Consider the following 26,559-nt stretch of genomic DNA (forward strand, 5'->3'; position numbering starts at 1 on the left):
TTTGTTTGCAGATTCCTCTGGTGCTATCTCTGGGCCGCTAAGAGTTTAGAGTTGTCTCCAGCAAAGGAGAATTTATATCCTGCCCTTAGGCAGAAAAGCAGGAGGATAGGTAAAATGTTCCCTCCATTTGCTGCTTCTTAATTGCCTTTAGCTGAAAAATAATTTTCTTGTCAAAGAGGCAGATGTTGAGGTCACCTATTCTGGTTTCCCTCATTAGATTACTCTTTCTTGCATTGTCACTGAGTACTATACCCTGAAGATTACCTGTATTGCTAAGTATTGATCTGATCTATGCATTCTGACTGTTACAGAGTATTGAATGTTGTGCATCCACCACAATTTTCTGCCTTATAACTTTCCATCTAACCCCCTTCTATCCCAAGCAATGCTACAGTAAATGTGGTTCAATATCTCCTTATCCACCTATGTGAGAATTTCTTTGGCTTATGCATTTTTATTACATGCTCAATTCAGAACTCCTGGGTCATAGGTTATGCATATATTTAATTTGAGTAAGTATTATCAAATTAGTCCCCATCGTGGCTGCTTCAGTCTATATTCTCAGTGGCCTGGATGAAATTTCTCTATCTGAATATCCCTTTAATTACTTAGCATTCTTTAGCTTTCTGATGTTTCACCAGTCCAACAAGCATTAGATGATATTGTATTGCCATTTTAATTTTCACCTCTGATTATTAGTGAGTTTGAGCAATGTCAATGCGCCTATTAACTTTTTAAGAAATTATCTCTGTAAGCCCAACAGTGGGCATTTCCTGGCATATAATGGATCCTTAGTGTATGATTGAAAGAAAGACAGTATAGCACACAAAATTCCCAAATTAGTCTCAGGCTTTGATTTTTGGTTCTTGTTGGTTATCTCAAAATCTGAACAATAAGTAAATATTGGAATTAAATTTTTGAGGTAATTAACTATATTAATCAGTTGTCCTGATTTTACAGTAGAAGACTGTCAATAAGTTTGGCATAGAGAAATTAAACTTAAAAAAATTTATAAAAATAGCATTTTTTAAAAGTTACCATATGATGTAAAGAGTGACTATGAGTTATATTTTCCCATTTTGTAGATGAGCAAATGAGTTCAGGAGAGATTTAAATACCCTATGAAAAGCATGCAGAATTCTGATAGCACTATAAGGATAAAGAAAAAAGATTGGGCCATTTAGCTAGGGCTGGCATGAGTTAATTATAATCATTATGTGATTAATAAAACATTTGATATAACACCAATCATGTCATGAAGTTCTATTCTCTGCCTTTGAATAGTAGTAAACTAGGATTATAATTTTATAATGATAGACCAGTTTAAGACAGAAGAGACATGACACATAAGACTCTCACCTTCTCACTATCTGCCTAAAATGTGCATGGACAAAATTGGTGTGTGCTAAAGGCAGTGCCACAGGAACCAAAACCAAAAGAATAAAAAAGAATTAAGAATGTATAAAACCGCTCTAATTCTATCCCTTGACTGCCTTGGGATCTCAAATAGCAGAAATGTATGTCCATCAACAATGCAAGTGGAAGTGTATGTTCAATTTAAAGCTGTGTCCTAAGAATAGGATTTCACATATGTGCTAGCTAAAGAGTAGAGGATTTGTAGAGTTTTTGTTAGGGATTTCCTTCCAGCCTATCTTTACATCCTACCCTTTAAACATGCTTTTTTAAATGTCACAGCAGAGCACCTAGAAAACCTATTTTTCCAAGTTGTGACTTCTCTCTTTCCTACATAGTTTTATTCTTCTAGTCATCCAAATAACTATCTTACTAGTAGCAGTCTGTGAGTCTGTCTGTGCATTCATTCATCCATCTAATCAGCTGTCTACCTACTTATCCATATATTTTAAGCAATAAAAATTTCATTTTGTAGCCTCTTTTATTAGTGCACTTACCCAGAACAGAAAGTCTTCCACTCAGAAGACCAGTTCTTGGAGTCACCAGATAAAGTTCATATATGATATAAGGTATAGTCATATCTTCAGTATACAAACATTTACTTTAATACAGCCATGCCTTTTAAAATCAAATACATGTGATTTTATAAAACCAAATGTAAGCCTCCAGGATGTGAGAGAACAACTCGCATTGCAAAGTATCCTTGAACCCAGGAGGTGGAGCTTGCAGTGAGCCAAGATCATGCCACTGCACTCCAGCCTGGGTGACAGAGCTAGACTCCATCTCAAAAAAAAAAAAAAAAAAAAAAAAAAAAAAAAAAAAAAAAAAAAAAAATTAATTAAAATAAAATAAAGGTGTTTAATTAGATACTTAGTGGTAAATGTGGTACTAGTGTTAGTGGTAAATATGATAATTAGCGTAAAGAGGTTAAATGATTACAGTAAGCTAAAGGCCAAATTGTTGCTAATGTGAGTTGTTTCATATATGTTGATAAATGCCTTGGGATAGTCATTTGCATATAAAATAACAACAGAATAAATTTAGACCTATAGTAATTAGTCAGGGTTCTCTGGAGAAACAGAACCAACAAGATTATATCTATATATCCTATATATAGTATATATTTATAATATATACTATATATAATATATATACATATATATACACATATATACACACACACACATACACACACACACACCTTAATATGTAAAATAAGGAATTAGCTCATGTGATGATGAAGGCTGACAAGTCCCAAGATCTGCAGTTGGTAGGCTGGAGACCCAGGAGAGCCCATGGTGTAAGTTCTAGTCTCAAAGCCAGCAGGCCTGAAGGCTTGAGACTCAACAAGGGCTGATATTTCAGTCTGAGTTTGAAGGCCAGAAATGACCAGTTCCAGCTCAAGCTGTTCTCTTCTGGTCTTGGATTGATTGCATGAGGAAAGGCAGTCTGCTTTACTCAGTCTACCAATTCAAACATTAATCTCATCCAAAAACACCCTCACGGACACATCCAGAATCATGTTTAACCAAATATCTGAGCACCCCATGGCCCAGCAGAGATGACACATAAAAGTAAGCATCACAGAAAGGTTTTCTAACTGGGAGAGGAACACTTCAAGAATAATTAATTTGAATAAATTTTTATAGAAACATTTCAAATTATAAACAAAAAAGAATTAAAAATAACCTATAATTCTGTCACCATTAGATAACTCTTGATTTTAATTTGGTACATATCTTTCTAAACATTGCGTATTGAAATGAAGTGCTCTGTATCCCATTGATTTATGCTGATACATATTTGGATTTGCCCAACTTTGCTAAAATTACACACATGGGATCAACTGAGAAAATCAGTTACATCATCATCACAAGCACAGACTGAAAAATCATTAATTTGCCTTGCTATTCACAAAAGGGGAGAAAAGAAAAAAAGAAAGAAAATACTATGATATGTTTGAATAGAGTTTGTTTAATCATCAAAATTATTTCTCTATTTGTCACAGAAAATGCTGTAGACTTTGTTTCTTTAGGGGGAAACATTTAAAGTCATTTCTTAATAGGGCTTTTGTTAACCTGAACAGCTGTTGGTGTGTTTGTACCTAAAGGCCTTAGGAGGTCAAAACTAAGTAGTCCTCAATCATTAGAGCTATGACCAAGGAATGACCATGAGAGGTCACATGTCGGAAGAGACTGACTATAAACTGAGCATGTATTGCCCTACTCTTCTTAAATGCCATTTTCTGGATCTCAAGTTTAAGATTCCTAGAAAGTTTTGCAATGTACAATAAAAGTAGATTGTTGCCTTCCACATTTTTTTCACTTACCCCTGAATTTGTTGAGAATTTCTGAATTATTTGACTCAAGTCTAGTTTACTTTCTGCTATTATTTTGAAATATTAGTTTGACTTGTGTTCTCTCTGAGAGCATTTGTAGAGCACTTCATACCTGATACTGGAACATATTCATAACATTGTGGGTCCTGCTCTGAAGGATTCAATTGGAAAGGACAAATGGCCACTGTTTTTTTTTTTTTTGTTTGTTTTTTGTTTTTTGTTTTTTTACTTTGAATCTCTTATTCTGATGGCTTATGATTCTATAGGGTATAATAACTTCTCATATGCTTGCAATGATTAATGATCAAACCAGCTCAGTTATTCAATCCAGCATTTAAGTATCCTTAGTTATTTTTAACAAACTTATTGGAACCAAGCCTTTGTTAATATATTATATAAATGAAGAAAAGCAGTAATTTAGATCAGTAAAGACAAGTGTGTTTTATCTGTGTTGCCAGCTCCAGCCAATTGATGGGTAGTGTCTGGAGGATTCTCATGCTGCTTCTGGGCTCTGTGGGAAAGACCACTAAGATTATCAGCTATGAGTGGTAGAGTTTTACATGTGTAGGAGTTAGAGAGCTTTTTAGGCAGAGGAGAAAGCATGGGAGAGGATGGTACATAAAGGAAAGAGGGTAGAATGCAAGCAATTCAGGGCTCTGGAGCCACAAATTTCAGAATATAAAACTGTGAAAGATGAGAATAAGGGCCAGGCAGATAGTCTATGTTTAGTGGAGCAGCTTGACCTTCATGCATTTTATAGTCACTAGAAGATTTTAAGCAGGGAAGTGATGGGTTTGCTTAGCAGTGTTTAAAATGGTTGTCATGGTAAGGGCTTTGAGGAATACAAGGCCAGAGGTAGGCTGACCTTTTAGAATATTATTGCAGTATTCCAAAGACGAATAATCTTGGCCTGCATAAGGGCATTGCCAGTAGGGACAGAAGAGACAAAGTAAACTTCTTGATGGCCAGGAAAGGAAGATAAAGGATGAACAAACTTTGAGTGATGATGGATAGCAAACAGCATGGGTGAATGTTTCAAGAAAAGATAATACTTTAAATGTTAAATGGTTAAACAAGACTATAATATGACAGATCTGAACTATTGACCCCCCCTCCTTTCCTTTTTATAGACAAGAGGATTATATAAATCTTTTGGTTGGCAAGGCATGATTACTCATGCCTGTAATCCCAGCACTTTGGGAGGCCAATGTAGGCAGATCACCGGAGGTCAAGAGTTCGAGACCAGCCTGGCCATTATGGTGAAACCCTATCTCTACTAAAAACATGAAAATTAGCCTGGCATGGTAGTATGTGTCTGTAATCCCAGCTACTTGGGAGGCTGAGGCAGGAGAATCACTTGAACCTGGGAGGCAGAGGTTGTAGTGAGACGAGATTGCACCACTGCACTCCAGCCTGGGCAACAGGGCAAGGCTGTCTCAAAAAAATAAAGATAAATATTTTTGTCCTTGTTGTTTTATTTTAAAGAAAGGTTTTTTAAAGAGAAGTTTAGGGTTTGCAGATAAATTGACAGCAAGGTACAAAGATTTCCCATACAACCCCTGCTCTCAAGCATAGATAGTCTCCCCATTATATATATATATATATTCCCTCCCAGAATTATAGTCTGCTACAATTGATAAACATTCATTGACACATAATTACTAGAAGCTCATAATTTACTTTGGGGTTTACTTTTGGTGTTGTATTCCATGGGTTTAAACAAATGTGTAATGACATATATCCACCATTATAGTATTATACAGAGTAATTTTATTGCCCCCAAAATCATCTATGCTCCATCCCTTCACCTCCACCCCTCAGCCCCTGGCAACCACTGATCTTTTCACTGTTTCCATAATGTTGCCTTTTCCACAATGTCATCTAGTTGAAATCATATAGCATGTAAGCTTCTCAGATTGGCTCCCTCCAGTTAATAATATGCATTTAAGTTTCTTCCATGTATTTTCATGACTTAGTAACTCATTTCTTTCTTGCGCTGAATGATATTCTATTTTCTGCATGTACCACAGATTTTTTGTTTGTTTGTTTTTTCTTTTACTTATCAGTTTATATGCTGAATGACACATCTTGGTTATTTCCAAGCTTTGGCAATTATGAATACAGCTAATAAACATCTATGTGCAGATTTTTGTGTGACTATAAGTTTTCAACTCCTTTGGGTAGAAACCAAGGAGCTTGATTACTGAATCCTATGGTAAGATTATGCCTAGTTTTTTAAGAAACTGCCAAATTGTATTCCAAAGTGGCCCCAGATTTACCTTTCCCACCAGCAGCGAATGAGAGTTCCTGTTGCTCCACATCTTCCCCAGCATTTGTTGTCATTAGTGCTCTGGATTTTGGCTCTTCCAGGTGTGTAATGGTATTTCATTAATGTTTTAATTTGTATTTCATTGATGGCATATGATACAAAATATCTTTTTATATATTTATTTGCCATCGATAAATCTTCTTTGGTCAGGTGTTTAGGTCTTTGACCCAATTGTTAATTGTGCTGGTTGTTCTCTTATTGTTGAGATTTAAGAGTTCTTTGTACACTTTGGATAATAGTACTTTTTCAGATGTGCTCTTTTCAATTATTTTCTTTCATGCTTGTCATCTCATTCTCTTGACATTTTCTTTTGTAGAGCAGAAGCTTTTAATTTTAATAAAGTTCAGCTTATTAATTACTTATTTCATAGATGATGCCGTTGGTTTCTATCTAAAAAGTCATCACCATACCCAAGGTCATCTAGGTTTTCCTCCATGTTCTATTTTAGGAATTTTACAGTTTTATGTTTTACACATAGTTCTATGATTCATTTTGAGTTAATTTTTGTGAAGGATGTAAGGTCGGTTTCTAGATTCATTTTTTTGCAGGTGGGTATCCAGTTGTTGCAGCACCATTTGTTGAAAAGACTATCTTTGCTCCATTGTATTGCCTTTGCTCCTTTGTCAAAGATCAGTTGACTATATTTATGTGGGTCTATTTCTGGTCCCTCTATTCTGTTCCACTGATCTATTTGTCTATTCTTTTGCCAATACCAGGCTTTTTTGATTAATATGGCTTTATAGTAAGTCTTGAAGTCAGGTAGTGTCAGATCTCCAACTTTGTTCTTCTCTTTCAATATTATGTTGAAGATTATGGGTATAAATTAGTTTTTAAAAATACATATCTCCTATTTCTGAGGGATAGTGAAAAGCAAATCATATAGAATACAATGTCAAGGAATATTTTATTTTGTGATTCTATATCTCATGGATATGTATATATACACACATATATTTATATGTATATATTCTGAAGGAAAAACTCAAACTTCTTCCTCTGCTCTCTCACCACAACAATCAACACTGAAGACTTCTGTGACCAAATGCATGAGTTTTTTTTTCTCCCAACACCAAGCAGCAGATACTATTAGGTGTCTTCCAATTCAATTCAATTCTAATGCTGTCTTCCTGAAAATAATGTCAGATCCCACAGGTTGAGGGCCCAGTTCCACAAAGACTGTCCCCTTTTCAGACACCAGTTGCAAGTTTGGGCCTCCAGAACTCCTAGCAGCCAGCTTCGAGTTGAGGTTTCCACAACTCCTCTTTGGGTTTGATTAGTTTACTAAAGTGGCTCACAGAACTCAGGGAAACTGGCTTACATTTGCTAGTTTATTATATACGATGTTACAAAGGCTACAGATGAAGAGATGCATAGGGTAAGGTATGAGAGAAGGTACACAGAGCTTTCATGCTCTGCCTGGATATGCCACCCTTCAGGAGCCTACACATGTTCATTATCTGGAAGCTCTTCAAATCCTGTTCTCTTGGGCCTTTTATGAAAATGTCATTGGATAGGCATGACTGAAGCATGGACATCCATGTAGTAATGTGATTGGAAAAAAAGGTTGTAATCTAATGCTGATAGACTGAGTGGGGAAATCCAGTGAGGCCTATCTGTTCAGATTCTTCTTGACCTCTCCGTGCAGCATTAATTCCTCTAGAATATGGGACAGGACCTCCTCTGAAATGAGGTCTTATGACCCCCAATCAGAAAGGTGGAAAAATGTTTTAGTCCTGTCTTGTGTAGGTGAAAGGTTTTCTGAGGTCTGCTCCTGATGCCAAAAGCACCATAACATTATAATAAAAGACTATTAGTAAGGGCTATGGGAATCATCAGCCAGGAACCATAGATAAAAACTAATATATATATAGATATATGCATATACATGCATTTCTATAAAGACACATATATGTATGTAAATAGATAGAAGTAGATATTTATATAGCTAGCTATAGATATAGATGATTGTATTATTTCTTACATATATATCACAGTAAGAAATACTAATACCTATTATAAAAATAACATTGGGCGGGGCCAAGATGGCCAACTAGAAACAGCAGTGTTTGGAGGCTCCCATCGAAAAAAACCATAATAAGCTTGTGAATACTTCACCAGCAACCGAGGCATCCAGATTCTCTCATCAGAACGGACTAGGAGGCTGGCGTGAACCACGAAGAGAAAGAAGAACAGTGTGGTGTGGCGGCCCACAGCAGAGCCCCATGGGATGGGGGAGTCCCCTCCCACCAGCCAAGAGAGGCAATGGGTGAGCGTGCTTTTTCCACAGAACTGCGCAACCCACAGATTGAAAGATCCCACTCGTGAACCCACACCACCAGGGACTAGCGTCCCAACCCAAGAATGCACAGACTCTTAGTCTCTCAGTTGGAAGGAATCTGCTTAAGCCTACCGAACTCCTTGGGGGAGGGGTGACCAGCACTAGCTGTGGCTGCCTGCTGTCAAAGCTATTTGAGCTCCCTGGGGGAGGAGCAGCAGACAGCACTGGGATTCGCATCTGCCTAACACAAAGCTCCCTGGGCAGGGGAAGGGCGGCATCCATCTCTATAGCCCCAGGCTGTGCTTTTCCCCTGCTGGAGAAAGGGAGGCTGGACAGCTTGGTCCCAAGACTTGACCCTCCCAGTCCAACACACTGACTGTGGCAATCTGTAGCCAGAGTGCCTCTTCAGGCCTGACCCTGACCCATCTTTCCTCACTGGGTGAGTCTTCCCCACCTGAACTCCAGTAACGCCAGCCAGAGGCTCAGGGACAGAACCCGGATCTCCCGGGGCCTGAGTCCCTATGGGGAGGGATGGCTGCAGTCTCTGTGGACCAGCAGACTTAGCCTTTCCTCTTGGTAGTTCTGAGGAATCCAGGCAGCCCAGACAAGTGGGTTTCCCCCAAGTGAGGCACTGTGTTCAACAGGTCCTGTTCCCCATGCCACCCAACTGGGTGAGACTCTTCAATAGAGGTTGTCAGACACCCTATACAGGAGTGTTCCTACTGGCATCAGGCTGGTGCCCCTCAAGGTCAGAAGTCCCAGAAGAAGAAGCAGGCACTCAACTTTGCTGTTTTCCAGCCTCTTTGAGTAACATCTCCAGGCACAAGAGCGAATCAGATAAATAGGTCCTGAAGTGAACCCCCAGCAAATGGCAGCAGCCCTACAGAAGAGGGACCTAAACATTGAAAGAAAAACAAACAAGCAGAAAGCAACAACAACAGCATCAACAACAACAACAAGTCTCTACAAAAACCCCGTCCAAGGTTTAGCAGCCTCAAAGACCAAAACTAGACAAACTCAAGAAGTTGAGAAAATATCAATGAAACAATGCTAAAAACCCAAAAGGTCAGACTGTATTTACTCCTCCAAATGATTTCAATGTTTCTCCATCAAGGTCACAGAACTGGAGGGAGGATCAGATGGACAAATTGTCAGAAGTAGGTTTCAAAAGATGGGTGATAAAAAACTATACAGTTCTAAAGGAGCATGTTCTAACCCAATGCAAAGAAGCTAAGAACCTTGATAAAATGTTAGAGGAATTGCTAACTAGAATAACCAGTTTAGAGAGGAGCATAAACAATGTGAGGGAGCTGAAAAACACAGCCCAAGAACTTCCTGAAGCGTACACATGTATCAATCCTGAAGCAACCAAGTGGAAGAAAGGATGTCAGAGTCTGAAGACCACCTTCCTGGAATAAGGCATGGAGATAAGATTAGAGAAAAAAGAATGAAAAGGAATGAACAAAGCTTCCAAGAAATATGGGACTTCATAAGAAGACCAAACCTACCATTGATTGGAGTACAAGAAGCAGATGGAGAGAATGGAAACAACCTGGAAAACACACTTCAGGATATTATCCAGGAGAATTTCCTCAACCTAGCAAGACTGCCAACATGCAAATTCAGGAAATGCAGGCAACATCATTAAGATACTCCACAAGAAAATCATAATAAGATACTCCCCAAGACACATAATCATCAGATTGAAGATTAAAATGAAGGAAAATTGTTAAGGGCAGCCAGAGAGAAAGGCCAGGTCACCTACAAAGGGAAACCCATCAGACTAACAGCAGACCTCTCAGCAGAAACTCTACATGTCAGAAAAGATTGGGGACCAATATTCAACATTCTTAAAGAAAAAAAAAATTCAACCTAGAATTTCATATCCAGCCAAACTCACTTCATAAGTGAAGGAGAAATAAAATCCTTTCCAGACAAGCAAATGTTGAGGAATTTCATTGTCACCAGGCCTGCCCTGCAAGAGCTCCTAAAGGAAGCACTAAACATGGAAAGAAAAAGCCAGTAGCACCCACTGCAAAAACACATCAAAATATAAAGACCAATGACACTGTGAAGAAACTGCAACAACTAGTGTACAAAATAACCAAACAGCAGCATGTTGATAGGGTCAAATTCACACATTATGATACTAACCTTAAATGTAAATGAGCTAAATGTCCCAATTAAAAGACACAGACTGGCAAATTGGATAAAGAGTCAAGACCCATCAGTGTGCTGTATTCAGGAGACCCATCTCATGTGCAAAGACACACGTAGGCTCAAAATAAAGGGATGGAGGAAAATTTACCAATAAAATGGAAAGCAAAAAATAAGCAGGGGTTGCAATCCTAGTCTCTGACAAAACAGACTTTAAACCAACAAAGATCAAAAAAGACAAGGGCATTACATAATGGCAAAGGGAACAATTCAACAAGAAGAGCTAACTATTCTAAATATATATGCACCCAATACAAGAGCACCCAGATTCATTAAACAAGTTTTTAGAGACCTACAAAGAGAGCTATACTCCCAGACAATAATAGTGGAAGACTTTAACACCCCACTGTCAGTGGGTGTTATCAGTAGATCAATGAGACAGAAAATTAATAAGGATATATTCAGGACCTGAACTCAGCTCTGGATCAAGTGGACCTAGTAGACATCTGCAAAATCAACAGAATATACATTCTTTGCAATGCCACTTGGCACTTATTCTAAAATCGACCACAGAATTGGAAATAAAACACTCCTTAGCAAATGCAAAATAACTGGAATCATAACAGCCTCTCAGGCCACAGTGCAATCAAATTAAAACTCAGGATTAAGAAACTCACTCAAAACCACACAATTACATGGAAATTAAACAACCTGCTCCTGAATAACTCCTGGGTAAATAATGAAATTAAAGCAGAAATCAAGAAGTTCTTTGAAACCAACAAGAACAAAGAGACAACGTACCAGAATCTCTGGGATACAACTAAAGCAGTGTTAAGAGGGAAATTTATAGCACTAAATGGCCCTATGAGAAAGCTTGAAGATCTCAACTTGACACCCTAACATCACAATTAAAAGAGTTACAGAGGCAAGAACTAACTAATCCAAAAGCTGTCAGAAGACTAGAAATAACTAAGATCAGAGAAGAATTAAAGGAGATACAGACCCAAAAAAACCTCAAAAAAAAAAAAAATCAATGAGTTCAGGAGCTGTTTTTTGAAAAAATTAGCAAAATAGACTGCTAGCTAGACTAATAAAGAAGAAAAGAGAGAAGAATCAAACAGACACAATAAAAAATGATAAAGGGGACATCCCTACTGACCCCACAGAATTACAAACTACCATCAGAGAATGCTATAAACACCTCTACATAATAAACTAGAAACTCTAGAATAAATGGTTAAATTCCTGGGCACTTCCCCACCCCCCACATTAAGACTAGACCAAGAAGAAATGGAATCCCTGAATAGACCAATAACAAGTTCTGAAATTGAGGCAGTAATTAATAGCCTACCAACCAAAGAAAGCCCAGGACCAGATGGATTCACAGCTGAGTCCTACCAGAAATACAAAGAGGAGCTGGTACCAGTTCTTCAGATACTATTACAAGCGATTGAAAAGGAGGGATGCCTCCCTAACTCATTTTATGAAGCCAGCATCATCCTGTAACAAAATCAGGAAGAGACACAACAAGAAAAGGACACTTGGTCAGTATCTCTGATGGTTATCGATGGGAAAATCCTCAATAAAATACTGGCAAACCGAATTCAGCAGCACATCAAAAAACTTATCCACCAGGATCAAGTCAGCTTCATCCCTGGGATGCAAGGCTGGTTCAACATACACAAATCAAAAAACATAATCTATCAAATAAGCAGAATGAAAGACAAAAACCACATGATTATCTCAATAGATGCAGAAAAGGCCTTTGATAAAATTAAACCTCTTTTCTTGTTAAAAACTCTCAATAAACTAGGTATTAATGGAACATATCTCAAAATAATAAAAACTATTTATGACAAACTTACCCAACCAATATTATATTGATTGGGCAAAAGCTGGAAGCATTCCTGTTGAAAACTAGTACAAGACAAGGATGTCCTCTCTCACCACTCCTATTTAACATAGTATTGGAAGTTGTTGCCAGGGCAATCAGGCAATAGAAAGAAATAAAAGGTATTCAAATAGGAAGAAAGGAAGTCAAATTGTCTCTGTTTGCAGACAACATGATTGTATACTTATAAAACCCCATCATCGGCCTAAAAACTTCTGAAACTGATAAGCAGCTTCAGCAAAGTCTCAGGATACAAAATCAATGTGCAAGAATCACAAGCATTCCTTTACGCCAACAATAGACAAACACAGGGCCAAATCATGAATAAACTCCCAATCACAATTGCTACAAAGAGAATAAAATACCTAGGAATACAGCTAAAAGTGATGTGAAGAACCTCTTCAAGGAGAACTACAAAGCATTGTTCAAGGATGTAAGAGAGGATACAATCGAATGGAAAAACATTCTATCCTCCTGGATAAGAAGAATCAATTTTATGAAAATGGCCATACTGCCCAAATTGATTTATAAATTCAATGCTATTCCCATCAAAATACCATTGACATTCTTCACAGAATTAGAAAAAGCTATTTTAAGTTTCATATCTAATCAAAGAAGATCACATATAGCCAGGACAATCCTAAGCAAAAGGAACAAAGCTGGAGGCATGATGCTACCTGACTTCAAACTATACTACAAGTCTACAGTAACCAAAACAGCATGGTACTCGTACCAACACAGACATAGAGACCGATGAAACAGAACAGAGACCTCAGAAATAACACCACACATCTACAACCATCTGATCTTCAACAAACCTGACAAAAACAAGCAACAGGGAAAGAATCTCCCATCCAGTAAATGCTGCTGGGAAAACTGGCTAGCCATATGCAGAAAACTGAAACTGGACCCCTTCCTTACACCTTACACAAAAACTAACTCAAGATGGATTAAAGACTTAAATGTAAAACCCCAAACCATAAAAACCTAGAAGAAAACCTAGGCAATACCATTCAGGACATAGGCATGGACAAAGACTTCATGACAAAAATGCCAAAAGCAATTGCAACAAAAGCCCAAATTTACAAATGCGATATAATTAAACTAAAAAGCTTCTGCACAGCAAAAGAAACTATCATCAGAGTGAACAGGCAACCTACAGAATGGGATAAAATTTCTGCACTCTACCCGTCTGACGAAGGTCTAATATCCAGAATTAACAAGGAACTTAAATGAATTTATAAGAAAAAAACAAACCACCCCATCAAAAAGGGGGCAAAGGATATAAACAGACACTTCTCAAAAGAAGACATTTATGTAGCCAACAAACATATGAACAAGTTAGGACCAAAAAACAAAAGCAGATGAATACTAAAACAACAGGTATAAAATGGAAATGTCCCTGACAAACAAGTATGGTCAGATACTTATGAGGTCAGAAATAGATTTTATGTTCTAATTGACTCTTAAGGAAATAGTTGCATTATCACCTCTTCTTAAACTTAATTTATTTTTGCTAGGAATCCAGCACACATGGGCTTACACTCTAGAGGCTGTTATGCAAACCAGTGGTTTCCGTATGTCAATTGTGATTCTAGCATTGTGTCCTCTATCAGTGCCCCAGGAAGGGGGACTGCCTGGCTGTGAACATGTCCCAGACTGTGCTAGATATATTTTGCCAACCAGGCCAACCTGAAATGTCTAGGTCCATCTTTGGAGGAGAGCTCATCAAGCCCTAAGGGAATATAATTGCATTTCAGTTATCTTTTTCAAAATGTCAAATTTGAGATCCTCAAATTTTTCATTTAAAATGTGTGGCTAGGTTAATATGAGGCAAGAACAGAAAATTTTGGTCTCTAGTCTTTTGGGGGCAAGCTAGAATCTATTTCCCATTAGCCCACAGCGATTCTTATCAGGCTTTTGTCTTAGTTATCTTTTTTTCCCTTCAAAATGGTTGCTGAACAGAAGAATAAAAGGCTTTTCATGTCTTTTTAGTATTTATTATCTTTCTACTTCTTATATGAAGTAGTTAGAAGAACAAACATTGTAGATTTAGACAAATGTGACTTAAACTTCAGGTATATCAATATCCCTTGAATGTCAACATACTCAAATCACCTAATCCAGTTGGGAGTATTAATAATATCATGGAACTTGCTGTCAGGATTAATGAGATGTTCCAGGTAAAGAGCCTAGCACAGTGTTTGGCAATTAGTAGGTGGCCAATAATAAATGACAGCTATAGTTATCAATGAAGAAATACACGATTTTAAGTAGGTGGGCTGGCTGTGAAGAAAATGGTCACATAAGTGACTTCATACTCTATTTCAGCTTCCTTCCCACTCTCCCTCCTTCCCTCCACACACACCATGTATGCCATCTCCTATTGCCAGTACTTGGGACTCTCATATGCTCCTAGACCACTGTCTTTTCCTAGTCTAGCATCTTCTGTTCCTGGTTTATCTTCCTCATCTCTTTCCTTCCAGACCTCCCAGTCTTATGACCTCTGCTTTTGCTTCCTGCCATGTGCAACCTTGGAAAGGTTCTGTTAATGTCATTTACGCCAAATGTTAAAAACTAACATCATTTTCCTATGCTAATCTTGCCAGGAGGTATTTCCATTTTAATGAAGGTCAACATCATAACCTAATTGAATTAAAGTGCAAAACATAAGTTGGAGGTATCAGCAATAGGGAGAGAAGAGATATTTTCAAGAGATGGACTCAAGATATCAATAAAAATAATGAACAGCTAACACTTATTCAGTGCCAACTTTATTTTGCACTGTGCATTATATGCACTACTTCATTTAACCCTCACAACTAATAAATTAGGTACTATTATTATTTTTATTTTTCTAATTAAAAAAATGAAGCTTGGAGAGGTAAAGCAAATTGCCCAAAGTCGTATACACTGAGTAAGTGAAGAAGACAAGTTTAAAACTCAAGTCCATCTGATTATTGTCATCTCTCTTACACTGTCCCTCACAGGCTGAATTTTCACCAGGGCAGGTATCTACTGACCCTTCTTATAATCATTCTGTAGAGCTTAGTGCAGTGCCTGAAACATGGTATAATATGAATAATATATATGAATAATATAATTATTATATTATATTCATATAATAATATTAATAATATAAGTATGAATAAATATCTGCCTTGGTCACGGTCACCTCACCATACCTTTCTGGAATCACCTCTTGCTTGGAGGCCCTGCCTTTCTCCATATTCTAAGAAATCCAGACTGCTAGTAGTTCCAAATACACTCTTTTATTTTCTGTGTGTGTGTCTGTCATCTTGTCCCCTGTATCTGCAATCCCTCACTTCCCCACAGTTTCTGGGCTAACTCCCATTTACCCTGAGAGTGACAGAGTTCACGAGTGATCTTCCCCCATGAAGCACCATCACCCTGGCCTCATCTCTCGTCTTCTCCCCACATGTTCTCTTCCCCTTTCCTACCTTGATTCAAATGAGCCAGGGCTATTTCTGTGTCTGTGTCACAGATAATAGTGTTTATGAGGGCAGATATCTGACATGTTTTTCTTCTTTATTTTACCTGACTTATTTGTACCCTTCTTTAATCTGACTTTTTTTTCTTGTACTCTTCTGGCCTAGCCTACTCTACCAATTCTGAGGTGCATTTTTTTCATATTTTAATACCTCTGATATTGTTATGCTGTCCAGTTGATAAAATCTTAAAATTATAATTGACAGTGGCTTTTCTTCTAACTTGGTGAAACAAAAATAAGGGTTAATTTCCTTCTACAATCAACAGCATCTTTGATTTGATGAAATATAGTGATAGATGTTAGAGATCATATGAACGAATGAATGGCACTCACAGCCCTCCTTGAGTCACATTACTATGCCTACTTAGAACCTAGCTGTTCAGCATCACAGGCCTCATGGCAGGGCAGCAGTCGAACATTATTATTTATTAATGCTAGGCTTTCCTAGTAAAGGTAGGACAAATAATAAATCAACTAAAATTGTTTTTAATCATTTCTTGCGGGAATGATGTGACCTGTCCCATATGTTTATCTTCCAGGTGAAATTGATCTTCAAATTGTCTCCAAAGTTCAGGCTCAATACCCAGGAGTTTGTATCAACAATGAAGTTGTTGAGCCAAGTGCTAAACAAATTGCCAAATACAAAGGTACCTGTAACTCCTGGTCCTCTACCCAGATCCTATCCCAAAAGACTTAACTCAAATTGTTCCCTTGAAAGATTAATAATATAGTTACTGTGATATACTTTTCACAAGCTTAGTGGGAGAAGAACTGAATTAGTTCTTGGCAGGCATGATGAAACATCTCAAAATGTGAACAGTGAATAATAAACTCCCTTTTCTATTGACACTTAATCCATTCCCCAGTTGTCATCAATGATTACCTTTTGATGTTTATGCTTAGATAGAGATTCATTCATTGATCCAGAATTATTTAAACCAACCTTAAAGAGCTTATTTTTAGTGGGTTACAGTAAAAGTTCACAAACTTTTCCTGGCAAAGACCAAATAGTAAATATTTTAGACTCAGAAGGTCAGTCCAGTCTCTGTCACAACTAATCAACCTGCCATGTGCCACAAAAGCAGCCAAAAAAAGGTAAACTAACGAGCATGGCTGTGTTTGAATAAAACTTTATTTGTAAACACTAAAATTTGAATTTCATATCATTTTCACATATGAAATAGCATCCTTCTTTTGTTTTTTTAAATCATTCAAAAATATAATGACATGAAACATGAATGGCAGTGACACAAAGTCAGGAAGTAGAACAATGTAAGTTTTTAGCTTACAGGTCATACAAAAATAAGTAGCAGGCTAGATATAGTCCCTGGACAGTGGTTTGTCTACTCCTGAATTATACAAACATATCATCTGTTTCCAATTCACTTTCCATTGATAAAATTCACCAGTTGATTCTTCATTAATACTAAGACAATATAACCTATGTCTGCCCAGGGTTCTTGTAATTATTTCTTACTGACTCTTTCTTTCACCTCTAATTTCATTAAATACTAGACAAAAAGCAGTATGAACTCTCTGGTCTCCCAGACATAAGAAAGAAAAATGTTCTTTCTATCTGTTTGTATATAACATTGATTGCATTAAAATTCTAAATGGAAATGGGTTCCACATTTGCAATTAAAATTGATGGTGTGTCACCTCTTTTCTGTATTTTAGAGCTTGTAGCCAAGACATCAAACCTTGAGAATGTACAGTTTGCTTGGCATAATGAGACATCATCTGAATATCAAAGAAGAATGTTGGAGAAAAAAGAGGTTCAAAAGTGGGACTTTATTCATATGATTCAGGTGAGAATATGTATTATAAAAAGAAGACTTTTCAGATATATATATATAATGAATACCTACTATTCTAACTTTTAAAAGGAAAATGAAAATCTTCTGATTTCTAATTTTACAAGTGACCATGATCTGCCCAAATAAAGGATAAAGATGTTTATAATACTAAGATTCTCTTTAACATTCAAAAAACCAGTTTTCTCTAATCAAAATACCTCTACAGTTATCCATTGTTAAAAATGTTGGCTTAATTCTTATTTCTTTTTTTGAGATGGGAGTCTCGCTGTGTCACCCAGGCTGGAGTGTGGTGACATGATCTTAGCTCACTGTAGCCTTAACCTCTTGAGCTTAAGCAATCCTCCCACTCCAGCTTCCTGGTTAGTTGAGACTATAGGTGTGCACCACCACACCCAACTAATTTTTTTATTTTTTGTAGAGCTGCGGCCATACTATGTTGCCCAGGCTGGTCTTGAAATCCTGGGCTCAAGTGATCTTCCCACCTCAACCTCCAACAGTGTTGGAATTACAGGTGTAAGCCACTGCACCCAGTCTTTAATTTATTTTTATATCATTGAATGTTTATATAGAGATTTGAGAATGATAACATCATAACATATTCTCTAGTGACTCTAAAGGTTTGGGTGGACCAATGTCCCAGAGTGTTTCTGTAGTGGACATATCGTCGAAGGGGCAGATTAAATGATGCCTCAGTTCAATAAATTTGTACTTCTATCATCCAGATCCAACAAACTGACTTACACATGTTATAGAAAAGGAGTGACTATTGAGTAGATAATATGGGGCTGGATGTCCAGAGATAACTAATATTTCTGAATGGCATAAGGGATGTATGGGTTTTGGAAGCTGGTTACCATGGGGAAATGTAGATATTTTGGCAATACCACTTGATTAACAACAAAACACTATTTTTCTTCCTGGTCTACAATGATAGTCACCCCAAAAGAATAAACTTACTACAAGTCAAAGGAAGAAATACTCCGATTTTGTCATATACAGGCAATTCTATGTCTCTGCTTCTTTAGCTGATTAAATCTTTTGCCTGTCAGGTAGTACTTATCACTGTCCAGGATGCCAAGATATTTTTCTACCAGATTTGCTTTTGTTCCTACTTCCTCACATAACTGTTTTATAACTCCCCTCTCTCCTTACTACTCCTGCAGTCTCCCCCAGATCATTCGTTCTGTACCGATGACCTCACTTCACAATGTATAGAGAAAATAGAAACTACCAGATAGAAACTCATTTTTCACCCGCTAACTTTGCAAACATAACTGCATTTGTGCACCATCTCCTTCTTCCATCTTATTGCAAAAACCTCCTTTTATCAAAAATCACTCCCTCTGCTTAACCCTGGATCCCATTCTTTTCTCTGTTATAAATGTTGTGATTTCGGGAATCAACTTCTCTTTCCTATTTCTCTTAAAACTTCCATGTTTGTTCCTTCTTTCTTACAGCAATTCTGTTTCCCTCTGCATCTCTATCCTGTTCTTCTCTCTCTATCTCTGTCTACGCCCCATTTTTCTGTGCAGCATCTCTGCCTCTCTATTACTCACTATAGTCCTCACACTCTCGTGATACTTTTACAACCTCACTGTCAATTCAGAAAATTTCACTGTTTTTGAGAAAAATTTAAGGGATCTTCTATGGGCCACCTCTGCATTTCTAGTCAGGTCATATTGCAGATTATTAGTCATCATATTGATTTGCTATATTTAGGTACCTGCCTATGGTCCCTGTGGTGGAAAATGTGGAGTGTGGCCCCTAAGGCACCATGAGTCATGCACAGGTCAGGTCCATTTTATTTCATTCATTCATATGAAAGAGGCATAGCTAAAGTACTTTTCTTTTGTGCAATGAATTCTCTAACATTGAATTCTTGTCCAACAAAGATGAAGATGAGATATAAGAAGTGTCTATGGGGGTGGGGTCCAAAGATGCAAGCCATGGGGAACAATTTCCCATTGTCAATACCTAAGTCCAAGCTCTGTGTTGGGTGGAAAGGCCTGTACTTCACTAGAGATTGGTCCATAATTATTAAAAATGGGTGGCCTGACCCCTAAACGCCCTGTGGCCAAGCAGCTAACCTCATGCTTTATTTAGTCCAACTTCCTACAGAATCTGTCATCATCAGAGCCTGTCACATTTTCTGTGATTTTAAAAAAGCATCTGTGAGCATATGGAGAAGCTGGTGCAAAGGGCTTAATTGTAAAGCAACGTTCCATGAAATGGGGTCTGTTTTTATGATGTTGAAACCATTTTCTCCCAGAAGAACTGCAATTCACGAATTATAGAATAGGCATAAGATTCATGTCCCCATGTGGAATGGTGACTAAGTGTTTCCAGCTATAAATGTCTGTGCTATGGAAGCCAGAAAGAGTAAATTTAAAACCATTTGACTCTAGTCGAACAAATACCATACTTTTCCATTTCCCCAAATATTTTCTCACATTATTGTTCTATGTCTTCATGCAACGTCTTTTATTTTTAAATTTCTTAAGTGTTTTCTTTGATAAAAATGGACTCAACTAGAAAATCAAACTTTCTAGGAGTATCTAGCCCAAGCAATAAAAACTTCAACATAAAGAAGCATCTTATTTCTCTTTTTCCTCATTTCTAGATGCTGTATTATATAAAAGACATCCCAGTTACCCTGAAATTTTTCCATAGTCTGTTAGGTACCAATGCTAAGATTCTCATTATTGTTGTGTCAGGTAAGTTATTTTCATTCAGCCTGAATTTAAAAACAGCAATAGTACATGTATGCATGGATCCCTGTGTTTGAAAGAAGCTTATATATTTTGTCTTCATTATGAAATTCTTGCCTTGGCCTCTAATCATCACCAACTAATTTTCACAGTATTAGGGAAGTCATTCACAACAGTTCTCAATTTAGAAGGTATAGTGGAATTAAACATTTGTTTACTTCTTTCTCTTGGTAAAATATGTCTTTCTCTTCTATATAAGAATCCTTTTTATAAAGCTTAGAGTAAATTCAACTGACAAAAGATTTTAAATGAGACTAAAAATAGTAAACATTTATTTTACCTACTTTGTGCCATTTGAATGTTTCTTTTCCCTCTGTGATGTTTATTAATAAATAAAGGTTTAAATATTTCAGATATCATCAAACTTAATTAACTTGCATTCTTAGAGCCATGATCAACACTGCTTGCTATAGGTTTTTTCAAATGCCTATCAAAAACAGTTCATTTGTTGTGTTTTGTGTTGGTGTTTTATTTTCTAGGGAGGCATGTGAGCATGACCAGTTGCTGCCAGGGATCTAGTATCACACAGAAAACACAAGTAAACATGTTTAGATAATGAAACATTGACATTGTTGAGGACAATGTCTATTATTTCTTTCATTCCTAATCTTTATGGATTGTCCATCAATACTTATGGGTTGATTTTAGATACACAGTAGACTCTGTCTCCCTGAGGTTATACCAGACCCCATACTTGGACACTGTATGTCAAAAAATTGATTTGTTCTTAAATATGAAGAATTGCTTTAAAGATGGTAAACATGGTTATAGCTTGCAATCCTGGGTTTGACCTTATGTGAAAGTTTGGCAATAGAGAGCTCCTGTACACAACCTCTCCCCGAAGGGAACATTTAGATACACTATTTTTATCTCTAATTCATTAAAAATACTCATTCATGTGGGAGAGGTCTCACTTCCCATTTAGAAGGGCTTATGGAAACTGGATTCATCCTACTAACCTCTCTCTGAGCTAATAAAGTGTTATGAGCTGCATTTAGAATTGCAAAGTAAACTTAGTTACCAACATTGTAGGCAGCCTATTCTTGATGATATTCATCAATCATACAGAAAAAGTATTGTATACAGAAATAGCAATTCTTTGAGAAGTCATATATTTTTTATCTTAGAATATGTTTCATCTCAATGGTAGGTCTAATCTCTTATTTATATTTGGTTTATTCCAACATATTTTCAGAAGTTAAGTATCTGAGCACCCAGAAGTTAGCTTTCTATGAGTATATATTACCAATAAGACAAAGCCAGCTTGAAGTTTAGAAGGGAGCATGAATAGTCCACATGTAACTAAGAAGTGACTAAGTGCCCTTATGGCTACAGCATTCTGCTGGCTGTATCATGAATGAATTAATTGATGATTATTGGCATCAAGAAGCTTGAAGACCAAAATAAACTCAGTGAAATGTGTTGTATGTTAATACATGGAGCAAGAATACTGAGGCACTTCTAGCTATGTGAATTTGGTCTCTGCATCTCAGTTTATTCAAGGGCTATTTCTGGATAACCATATCTGCATTATATTACATCTTTTCATATATGTGGTTCATGAGTACCATCTGTAAATAAACATTCATCATTTAAAAAATCGAAAGAAAGGGAGTAAAGACTCAAAAATCAGTTAGCTTTTTTTGAAAAGTATTTTGAGTCAAAAATTATTTCATCAATGTATTTGATGATGGAAATGTTTTATTCACTTTCTCAATATGCAGTTAACAATTCTTCATTACTGCTTATAGCACAGGAGACAGCTGTTCCAAAGAGGAAAACATTGCTAATAGACATAAGAATGCAACGAATAACATTTGACAGATTATTAAAGAGATTTTGATGATCTCCTTCCTTACCATACGCACTTCTTAGAAGAGATTTACACAGCTATAGCCATCCATTTTTTCCTAAAAGGAAAATCACTTAGCAAAAGTAGAAGAAAGATTTAGATATTTTATTTGGGATTTTCTGCTTCTCTTTCTCCTAAGGCTAAGAATGTCTTGGCTTTTTTTTTTTTTTGCCTCTATTTGTCAGAATGTTAAGTAAATAAATTAATTAAATGTAAGTTAATTTTGTAAAAAGCCACTTTTCACATTAATGATTACTTTGCAGTGAAAAATAATTCTACCTGAAAAGAGAAATAGAATTGTGAACTATGTTGATCATTGTCATCAATTTAGTATAACTGGAATGTCCCCAGATTCTCCAGTCCTATGGGCATGTCATAATTAACTCTTAAACATCCAGAGTAAATGACAGAGCTCTCATTTCAAGTAACTTGGGTAATCCATCCCCTCATCACCATTCCTTTACTCCTGAGGATTCCTGGGGTCAGACTTAAATGCTCCTGATGATTGCCATCCACTGCCTGCTCCAAGTTCAACTTTTGATGTCTTCTCTCCAAATCTTGCATGTGCTGCAACTGCCCTTTCTCATCTTGTTTCACATTGCCCTAAACATGGACATAGTCCTACCTCCTTCCTTTTCCAAAACGCCATTCTTGCTTTTGACAGATGTTGAGACCTGTGGGGGAGAAAGAGGAACAAAGAACAGAATTCAGCATTAAGGTCCCACCGTGACTCTCTTTCTCACCTTTCTCTTGCTCAGTCTGGACTCCCTTCCATTAAACCTGCTCTCATAACTTCTCTCAGTCTTCCCTCATATCCTCTTAGTTCAGTGCTGAGATGCCACCTCCTCACTTTCTATTGCAACCCTCTTTTTTAACTTTTATTTTAAGTTCAGGGGTACATCTGAAGGTTTGTCACATAGGTAAATGTGTCCGGTGGGGGTGGGGGTTGTTAAACAGATTATTTCATCACTCTGGTATTAAACCCACTACCTAATAGTAATCTTTTCTGCTCCTCTTCCTCCTCCTACCCTCCTTCCTCAAGTATACCTCAATGTCTGTTGTTTCCTTCTTTGTGTTCATCAGTTCTCATCATTTAGCTCTCACTTATAATTGAGAATATGCAGTATTTGGTTTTCTGTTTCTGCGTTAGTTTTCTAAGGCCAATAGTTTCTGGCTCCATCCATGTCCCCAGAAAAGACATGATCTCATTTTATTTTTTTATGACTGCATAGTGTTCTGTAGTGTATATGTATCACATTTTCTTTAACCAGTCTGTCACTGATGGGTATTTAGGTTGATTCCATGTCTTTGCTATTGTGAATAATCTTGCAATGAATATTATGTGCATGTGTCTTTATGATAGAATGATTAATATTCCTCTGGGTATATACCCAGTAATGGGATTCCAAACTATACTATAGGGGGGGTACAGTAACCAAACATCATGGTACTGGTACAAAAACAGGCACATAGACCAATGGAACAGAATAGAGAAACCAGAAATAAGGCCACACATCTATGACCATCTGATCCTTGACAAAGCTGACAAAAACAAGCAATGGGGAAAAGACTTCCTGTTCAATAAATGGTGCTGGGATAACTGGCTAGCCATATGCAGAAGATTGAGGCTGGACTCCTTCCTTATACTCTATACAAAAATCAACTCACTATGGCTTAAAGACTACCCAAAACTATAAAAACCCAGAAGACAACCTAGGCAATACCATCCTGCACATAGGAACAGGCAAAGATTCCATGACAAAGACACCAAAAGCAATAAAAACATTGGCAAATGGCATCTAATTAAACTTAAGAGCTTCTGTACAGCAAAAGAAACTGTCAACAGAATAAACAGACAACCTACAGAAAGGGAGAAAATATTTGCAAACTATGCATTTGAGAAAGGTCTAATATCCATCATCTATAATGAACTTAAATTTACAAGAGAAAAACAACCCCATTAAAACGTGGGCAAAGGACATGAATAAACACTCCTCAAAAGAAGACAGAGATGTGGCCAACAAACATTTGAAAAAAAGCTCAGCATCACTGATCATTAGCAAAATGAAATCAAAACCACAATGCGATACCATCTCATACCAGTCAGAATGACTATATATTAAAAAGACAAAAAATAACAGATGCTGATAAGGTTGTGGAGTAAAAGAACACTTATACACTGTTGGTGAGAGTGTAAAGTGGTTCAACCACTGTGGAAAGCAGTATGGCAATTTCTCAGAGAGTTAAAAGAAGAACTACCAGTTGACCCAGCAACCCTCTTATAGTTTAATTCACTTTTATTCTATTTCTGTCACCTAGATAAACCTGTGCATACATGAACTTGTCTTAACAACAACACCCTGAGATAAATTATTTTGCTCCCCTCCCTGAGATGAGCCTCTTCTCATTCATAAAGTATCAGAGGAAGAGTTTAGTTCATGTCTGTCTCCCTCAGATAAGGTATATGATGAAGGTGACTGTAGTTTTCTATTTTTAAAAAATAGCAATAGTTACTTTGTTATATTAACATAGCCAATACAAATATATTGGTTAGCTTTTGGAAAAATAGATAAAATCTAGTTTCCAACATTGGGAACAAATTTGATCCCAAGAAATTTCTAATCAGATATTTTCGTATTGATGTCAGTGAACAAAATAATTCTTTACACCCCATTTTTCATTTACTCAACAGATTGAAACATTTCCTAAAGTTGAATATTGACCTAGAACTTGGAATATCTATACCACATTGGTTTACACTAGGTTCTGTTTTTATCAAGATTCTTTGGGTCACTTTCTCAATGGAATTTGCCTCATAATTACATAAAAGGGAAGATGCTTCTGTGTATGTTCATTTGTTGCAGGGTAATATTGTCATCCACAGCTGCTCTGCAATGCACAAAACTGAGTACTCATGGTATATAAGGAGGCATATAGGGAGATTCATCTCTGTTCCTAGATCTTTGTAAAGACTTTGGCACAGAGACAATACTCAGTAAACATGTTTTAATTGAACTGAATAATTGTTTATTATTATTTCAGAACTACAATAAGCTCCGAACATACATCCAAGGAAAAAGAGTATATTTCAGCTAAAACTGACTTGATGAAATCAGAGAACACAGGAATTTCTGGATATTTGCAGATGGAGTTTAATAAATAGGAATAAAAGACTCAATAAAAAAGACACACACACACACATACACACACTCTCTCTCTCTCTCTCTCCCCAAATGGAAGCAGCCAGACAAAAGCAATGAAGAACAACTAAAACTAATTAGGGAAAGAAAAATAAATTGAAATCAGAATTAAATGACAACATTTACTGGTCAGCTTATTGAAATTTATGTTGCTTGATGGAAATCAACCTTTTCTCTGTGTTTCTAAATATCTATTACAGAATTACCCCAACTCAAGAGATAGTCATTTAGTGATAACTAGTAGAAGTTCCTGATAATGGAGATGAAAGAAATTTGATCTGGGGATAAAAAAGAAGAGACATAAGAACAAGAGAGTTGGATTTCTTAAAAAAATGTGGAGTGTCCCACACTAAAATTGTATCAAAGAAATGTTTTTTCTGCAAATGTTATAGCCAAACATCAAGTGGGAGTGTTGCTATTTAAAAGGCAGCCTGTCTGGTTAAGGGAGATGAGCCAGAAGGAGATCACTGAAGCTTTCTGTCTGTCCTCTCCTTACCTGAGTAAGGAAGGAGGCAAGTCATTGTGTATTATTTAAATACAGTGAAAAAAAAAATCTGGTTTACATCATGTTGAAAACAAAAGTAACACCATATGTGGTGCCCACCAAGAGCCATTATGATAATGCATCAGTCGGGAAGTGCATAATTGCTCAGCTCAGAAATGGCACCAAGTCACATCACTGACACCAGCACATTTTCTGCAATTAGTGTTTGGTTCTTTTTTCTCTGCCAGGTTAAAAATAATAATAATGATGATAACAGAGCCTCTCTTCAGCCACTGAAATGCTGATTTTCTTGTAATGTCTTGTTTGCTGGCAAACTCTTATTTAGGAAGACAATTCACTGTCTTTGGAATAAAAGATTTTGTAATAAATACTCACAACCCTCATTTATTTTCACTGAATGGAAGTTTTATTCTTTCTACTTCATTCCAATTCCACCTTCTCCTAGAGCATATCCTACAGTTACCTCTCCCTCTTCTGAAATATAAGTAGAACATCAATTA

At 36.8% G+C, this 26,559-nt stretch overlaps 1 protein-coding gene across 4 annotated transcripts in view; it reads left to right on the forward strand.

Annotated features, from left to right (window-relative positions):
- Positions 1-26,309, forward strand: part of LOC113220388 — a 44,980-nt gene extending 18,671 nt beyond the window's left edge. The window contains exons 2-6 of one of the 4 annotated variants that reach the window (XR_004229223.1): positions 16,457-16,564; positions 17,595-17,725; positions 19,454-19,523; positions 20,355-20,448; positions 25,397-26,309. The gene's annotated coding sequence lies outside the window, so the exon portion shown is untranslated. Of the gene's footprint in view, positions 1-16,456; positions 16,565-17,594; positions 17,726-19,453; positions 19,524-20,354; positions 20,625-25,396 lie in introns of those variants that run through there. The other 3 variants (XR_004229225.1, XR_004229224.1, XR_004229226.1) reach the window with 3 other exon arrangements.
- The last annotated feature ends 250 nt before the right edge of the window (positions 26,310-26,559 follow it).

This window comes from Piliocolobus tephrosceles, chromosome 11 (genome assembly GCF_002776525.5).
Source record: "Piliocolobus tephrosceles isolate RC106 chromosome 11, ASM277652v3, whole genome shotgun sequence".
Taxonomy (NCBI): domain Eukaryota; kingdom Metazoa; phylum Chordata; class Mammalia; order Primates; family Cercopithecidae; genus Piliocolobus; species Piliocolobus tephrosceles.